The 6690-nt window shown below is 47.8% G+C and overlaps 1 long non-coding RNA gene across 2 annotated transcripts in view; it reads right to left on the bottom strand.

The window, feature by feature from the left end:
- Positions 1 to 383: 383 nt before the first annotated feature.
- Positions 384 to 6690, bottom strand: part of LOC102899355 — a 29062-nt gene continuing 22755 nt past the window's right edge. For both annotated transcript variants that reach the window (XR_006595627.1, XR_006595628.1), the window contains 2 exons: positions 4324 to 4464; positions 384 to 3115 (listed from right to left, as the gene is read on the bottom strand). This is a non-coding gene — a long non-coding RNA (uncharacterized LOC102899355). The remainder of the gene's footprint in view (positions 3116 to 4323; positions 4465 to 6690) is intronic.

Genomic DNA, 6690 nt, shown 5'->3' with positions numbered 1-6690 from the left:
TAGTAGGCCTTTCTTAAAGTGTATAATAGGACTTTCTTCAGTATCTTGTCTTGGGATCAAAGGTAGTAATAGTAACTAGCATTTATCGAGCACATATTGTATAATCAGGTACTTATATCATTATCTTAGGATGGGGCAAATCTTAAGATCTGGAGGAAATATGTAAAATTAGTAATGTATTTTAATTTACTTTTTTCTATAAATGGCTTTCATTCCTTTTTTTTTTTAATGTTTATTTATTTTGAGAGAGAGGGAGAGAGAGCATGTGAGAACACATGTGAGCAGGAGAGGGGTGGAGAGAGAAGGAGAAAGAGAATCCCAAGCAGGCTCCACACTGTCAGCACAGAGCCTGACGCGGGGCTCAATCCCACAAACCTTGAGATCATGACCCGAGCTGAAATCAAGAGGGGAGTGCTTAACTGACTGAGCCACCCAGGAGCCCCTAAAATGGCTTTAACTTCTCTTTTTAATGCCCATTCTTCTTGGTGGCAGAAACTTAATTCCAGTTGATTTTGGCTCCTGCTCTATTCCAGGTTTTGCCTGAGTTTCCAGGTGATGGGAAGAGGCTGGGATTCCATGTCCTGGTGTCCATCTATCCATAGTGGCATCTGCCATTACATCCTGTCAAGTGACAGAACTGAAGCAATTTGAGTTTAATGTCCTTTATTCAAGGGAAAACCCTCCACAGACGAGGGGAGTAGTGCCTCACAAGTAGTAGAGCACTGTTCCCAAGGGTGTTTGGGCAAGAGCGAGTTTTATAGGGCGTTAGAAGAGGCAATGTGGAAACAGGGCATGATTGATGAGGGTTTCCTTCTAAGTCTAACAGGTCTTGTTTCCTAGGGTAAGGTAAGCTCGCTAAAGCTGAGGTGGAGGATTGTGATCGGTGTGTGTTAGGTTTCCCTGACAGATGTTTTTCCGAAGCACAGGCTGACTTGGGTTTAGATTTGTGACGTGAGCCTCCATTTTGTGGGTCCCGGTATACAAATTAACTTTATCAGTCCCAACTGCCAGACTTGACATCCCATCAGGACCCTGCCTGGGTTACTCCTTCGCTCCACACCTCCAAGTCACGGTTCTCTCCGCTACCTCCAAACTACCTCCTGCTTCACCAAGAACAAGCCACAGTTTCCGGCATCTGGAGAGAGCCTGATACTCCCACCTCCCCGCTCAGCCCTTCTGCCTGACAAATTCTGCTGCCTGGAGCCACCTCCCTGGGGTAAGCCTTTTTCTCAGGGACACTACTACCAATGTTTTGCCTCCCTTTGGCTTCTCTCCTCCCTTCCATAGCCTTGATAATCTTTATATGCCTAGTTCTCTGTTTTTCCGTGTTTAATATTTATGCCACAAACTTGATGCTTCCTTCCATCATTCAAGGGTTAAATTTGGCAGTTCGAAAGGCCTCCTTACCACTCCTAGGTAGTTTTGTGGCTTTTCTGCCTTATCACTCCTCCCCTGAGGCAATAAAAGCTAGCTGACTTCAAGGCGATAAGGAAAGACTACAGACCGAATCAGGAGGAGGGCAAGGGACACTAGGAAATAAATACACAGTTTAAAAAGCATTTGTAAATTTGTCAAAATATTTCCCTGTCACAATCTCGTTGAATTCTCAACGACCGCTCCCTGATGGCCATTACTATCTCTATTTGACCCACGAAGACACTAAGCTGTGTTCTTAAGATCTACCTTGCCAGGATACGTTTTGGTGTTGGGCGGATGAAAAGAAGTTATTTCCATTTTGAATCGGTAGAAAGTTGGGAGAAAAGGCCATTTACGAGACATTCACTGTTATTACTTTTAAGCGCCAACACAAACTGATAGGAAATCTTATCTAATGGAGACAAGTCTTAGACATTCTTTAACAAATACCTAAGGCACACTTGAAAATTGTAAGAAGCCTATTATTTGGAATGGATAGAACAAAACATTCGAGAAGTATCCTCTTAATTAAGTTAAACTCCTTCTAGCAATCTCTTCTAATGATTTGCTTATTAGGAAAATCCTTTTATTTACCAACAGTGTGAATGTAAAGTTTGCTTAATCATTCAATAAATATTGATTGAGGCCTTTTTCGAGGCCGAGGCCAGACAGTAATTAGGTTTTAAACTCTCCAATTTGCAGCATTGAGATTCCCTGAGCTGCCTCCTCCCCTCAGCTTTAAAATCTTTTTCTAAAATTTAACAGCAAGGTTTCTTCATTCAATGAACACTGGAAGCAGGAGGTTCTGCACCAGAGGGGGCTCTGGGAGCCTCACAGAGGAGAGAGGGTGGGGGGCCCGGAAAGAGGTGCTTAGAACCGTGGGGGAGGGGACAGTGGCTGGCATGGCACGGGTGCCGACGAGGAGCCTGAGGATCTGAGGAATGAACAAACACTGCAGTGGTGTGGAAGGAATAGAAGACCCCTCTGGGGACAGTGCCTCCATTTTCTATAGATGTCTTCCTCCTGACCTGTTTTGACTGACCCTCAGTGCCCCAGGACGACTGGGCTTTTCTTATACCCAGTGAAACCCATCACGCCTTGGTATCCTAGTGCCAGACAGCACCGCAGAAGAATCTGGAGGAGCATGGGACACAACAGCAGAGACGAACCAAAGAGAAGTGTGCGACTGGATGTTTGGAGAGGGCAGGTCACGGTCGGGATAGTAACCAAGGTTGGGTGGCAGGGGAACGTGGCTGGGGCTCTCGCTTCTAAAGGAAACCACGGTACAAAGTGGTTTTCGAAGCGCACAGACCTTTGCCCGGGATTCCAAACAGCACTTATCAGAGAACCTCCAGAGAACTCCTAACCTGCGTGTCCAGGTTCAACGAGGGCTCAGCATCTTACGGTAGAAGAATCAGCAACCTCAGAAGGAGGGACACCTGGCACCTGTGAAGCTTTGCAGGCGTTGGGTTCAATGGTTTTGAAGGCACTCACCTTCCGTTAGGAAAGACGGCGGCTTCCCGTGGGTAGCGGGGAGACTGAGGCGCTTCTCAGGAGAGCTTGGTGCAGCCAACGCTGGCATCCTTAGTAAGAGGTATCCGAGTGGTGTTGACATTGCCACCAACTGCCTTTTCAAACGCCAGAATCAGTAATGGCCATTTCCAGTAGCTGGGCAGGTTCGCGGTTAAGCCTGTAGGGACTACAAAGGAAGGAGTCAGGTGACCTGGATTCAAATCCTGGCTTCACTGCTTTCAAGGTGTGGTAGATTAAGATGGCTGCAAATTCTTTTCACGCCTCCTCCCATTGAGAGATGGAGTCCAGGGCCGCCCGGGCGGCTCCGTGGGTTAAGCGTGGGACTTCGGCTCAGGTCGTGATCTCACGATTGGTGGGTTGGAGTCCTGCCTCAGGCTCCGTGCTGACAGCTCAGAGCCTGGAGCCTGCTTCAGATTCGGTGTCTCCCTCTCTCTCTGCTCCTCTCCTGCTTGCACACTCTCTCTCTCTCTCTCAAAAATAAATAAACATGTAAAAAAAAAAAAAAAGAGAGAGAGAGAGAGATGGGGTCCACCCCCATCTTGCTTACCTAAGCCTGGCGTCTGATTCACTCGGGCTAAGAACCTGCAGAAGTAGTGCTGAAGGTCAGAGCTAGAGGAGACGTGCGGCCTCTGCCCCGGCTTCTCAGGACAGTCCCTCTCAGAGAGGCTACCTCTGACACTGAGTGACGGCTCTAGCTTTCATTCGCTCAGCATGCATATGGGGACATCCAGCCCAGCGGAGCCTCTGGGTAACCACGGCCATGGCCAACATCTAACTGTAGATGCCTGAGCCCCAAGTGAGAACCACGCAGACACCTGCAGAGGACCAGAAGCAACAATAGTAAAGTGCTGCTTTCCGCCCTGGGGGTGTGTACGGAGCATGACCTCGGGGGAGATCCTTAGCCACTTGGAGGTTTAGTTTCCTTCTGCAAAGTGGGCAAGAGAGCAGGTCTACTTCCTACTTATTGTCACACGAAGGTAATAACGGTGGAAGTGGTGAGCGCGGTGCCTCGCACCCAGTAGGACCTCCAATAAATGCCAGGCTTCTCCCCTGCCTGCTTCTGCAGGAGGTTATATATCCCAGGTGTGAGTGAATCTTGGCTGCCGCTCACAACTTCCTGGGCAAACACCCAACTCCCCTCAAAGGGAATGCCCGGGATCGTATTTGAAAATGGGGTTGGAGAGAACTTCATTTTTTTTTTTCTTCTTTCTGGGGCAATCTGTGTCCCCCTTAGGAAAAATACCACTACCTTGTATGAGGAAAATTGTATGTTTTTAAAAATGTCTCCTCAGTTCAAAGGATCGAGAGATTAAGTTTTTGCCTCTTTTTTTTTTTTTTTTTTTTTTTTTTTTAACAAGAAATAAGCTTGCTCACGCTGAAAAGTACCGGCATGAAATAAAACAACTCCCCTTCTGTTTCACAGCCAGCAGGTTTTCTTCAACACCCCAGCCCTGGAGAGCCACAGATTGCACAGCGGGCAGACTTTGTTGAACAGATGAACAACTGTGGCTTAATCTGTTTGGGGAAAAGAAAAAAAAAAAAAAAAAAAAAAAGTCCTGAAGCAATTGATAAAGAGGCTGAGCGGCTGAGGTCAGTGTGAAGGAAGAGTAAATGAGGCCAGATTGGGGAACGTTGAAACCTAAGCCTCTTTCACCCCCTGTGCTGAATTGGGTGTGTGAGGAACAGTCGGGACGAATCTGCTGGGAGGGGGACTGAGAGCCTCCTGGATGGCCTGAGTTTGGAGTTATGTTTTCATTATTATTCAAAATTATTTTATGTCATTTCTTCCTCAAAGGTTTTTTTGTTTTTTTTTGAAAACTGTACCAGAGTATAACAGAAAAGTACATGAACCTTAAGTACCGGCAAGTGAGCGTTCATAAACTGAACACATCGTATAACCAGCACGTGGGTCGAGAATGGAATATTAGCGGCACCCCAGAGCCCCCCACAGGGAGAATCGCTCTCCTGACTCATAACCTCATTATTTTCAGTAGCTCAGACACATTCATGTGTGTTCTCCTAGAGACACTCCACACATATACAAGAATACAGATGTTATTATTTTGCACGAATGTAAAAATGTATTTAAACACATTTTTTAAAAAATATTTATTTATTTTTGAGAGACAGAGCGTGAGCAGGGCAGGGGCCAAGAGAGAGGGAGACACAGATTCCGAAGCAGGCTCCAGGCTCTGAGCTGTCAGCACAGAGCCCGATGTGGGGTGGGGCGGGGCTTGAACTCAAAAACCTCTAGATCATGACCTGAGCCGAAGTCGGAGGCTTCACTGACTGAGCCACCCCCCCCCCCCCCCCCATAAAGATGTATTTTGCGCACTCTGTAGCCTATTCTCCAGGACGATCTGCCTCTGGATGTTTCCACATTTATCTCAGGGATCGTTCCATATCACTACATAGAAAGCAGCTAAGTTTCTTTAGTGGTCACACAGCAGTCCATTGTCGGAATGTCCCACAATTTAATTTTACTAAAAGGCAAAGAGGTTGTGTTCAACCTTTTTGGAGCTGGCCTTTTTTTTTCCTTTTAGAGTATTCTTGAGGCATCTTTGTTGTCCTTTAGATGGAAGGTGGCAACCAGATGCTGCTCTCTGGAAGCCTTAAAAATACAGCTAGTAGCTCTTCCTCATTTCTGAGCCGTGTTGGGTGTGGTACCACCTGGGGTGGTCGCCTATTTTATTGCCTTGTCCTGTTAGGACTCAGTTGTTCCATGTTTGAATACGTATCCAGGAAGTGGAAATAATGTCCCTGACACCCCCACTTCCTTTTCTGGCAAATCAGTGTCCGGTGAACGGATCCGACTGCTTTCACCCACCCCTTTCCTTCAGTCAGTTGCCTGCCCAGCATTGTCCTGGCCGAGACCTGGAGGTTTGGGAAGAAGGGCCTCAGGAGCTCTTCCAGACGGGACTAGTTGGAGGAACTACTGTTCTTTTGGGTTGAACCAAGCCCTCCCTTTCTGCCTGCCTTTTCCTTCTGTGGGTCTTTTCATCTCTCAACTCCAGTCTGGGCCCCAGGCTCTGGACCCTCCCTGCTCTGACCTCAGCTCTCAGAATCATTGAGACTTGGTGCCAGTTCGAGTCGGCGCCTACTTCTTTCTCCTCCGAGTATTCGCTCTTTCGATTTCTTGCCGATCATATTTATAGAACAAAAGACTTTGTCTCCTTGAGGCCTTTTGATCCCCTGACGGGAGGAACAGTTATATATTTGGGAGTTGGGGTGATCTCCTCCTCCGTCTCCCTCCTTCACTACCAGAATCCAACCGTCCTTTCCCAGCCCTCAGGGGACAGGCAGGAAGGGGCAGGCGTGGCTGGGTCAGGACCTCAGGGCGAGGTGGGAGTCACCTACAGCAGAGGGGAAATGCCACCAGCTTGTACGAAGGGTGCCAAGGCTGAGCTATAGAAACACGCCCTCGGAAGGCAGGGTCACAGGCAAGTATCAGGGAGGGAGCAACTCCAGTTCAGGGTAGGAGGGAAGTCCTCGCGGGTGTAACACCGGGAGGTGAGGATCGCTGGCTCACCTCTTGGAACTGGCAGCCACACCTTCTCTGAGCCTCAGAGAAGGCAGGCAGTAACAGTGACCGCCTTGTAGACTTGTAATAAAGATGAAATGAGTTGATATATAGCCATGGTAAGCGCTCCATAAATGTTAGCTCTCATTATTATACGAGGTGGCCCAGACACAGTGGCCCCAGTGCTGATTACCGGTGGCCAGATTAGCTCTGTCCCTGCT

The sequence above is a fragment of the Felis catus genome, chromosome A3 (genome assembly GCF_018350175.1).
Source record: "Felis catus isolate Fca126 chromosome A3, F.catus_Fca126_mat1.0, whole genome shotgun sequence".
In the NCBI taxonomy this organism is placed as follows: Eukaryota; Metazoa; Chordata; class Mammalia; order Carnivora; family Felidae; genus Felis; species Felis catus.
This window is presented reverse-complemented; position numbering and strand designations above follow the sequence as displayed.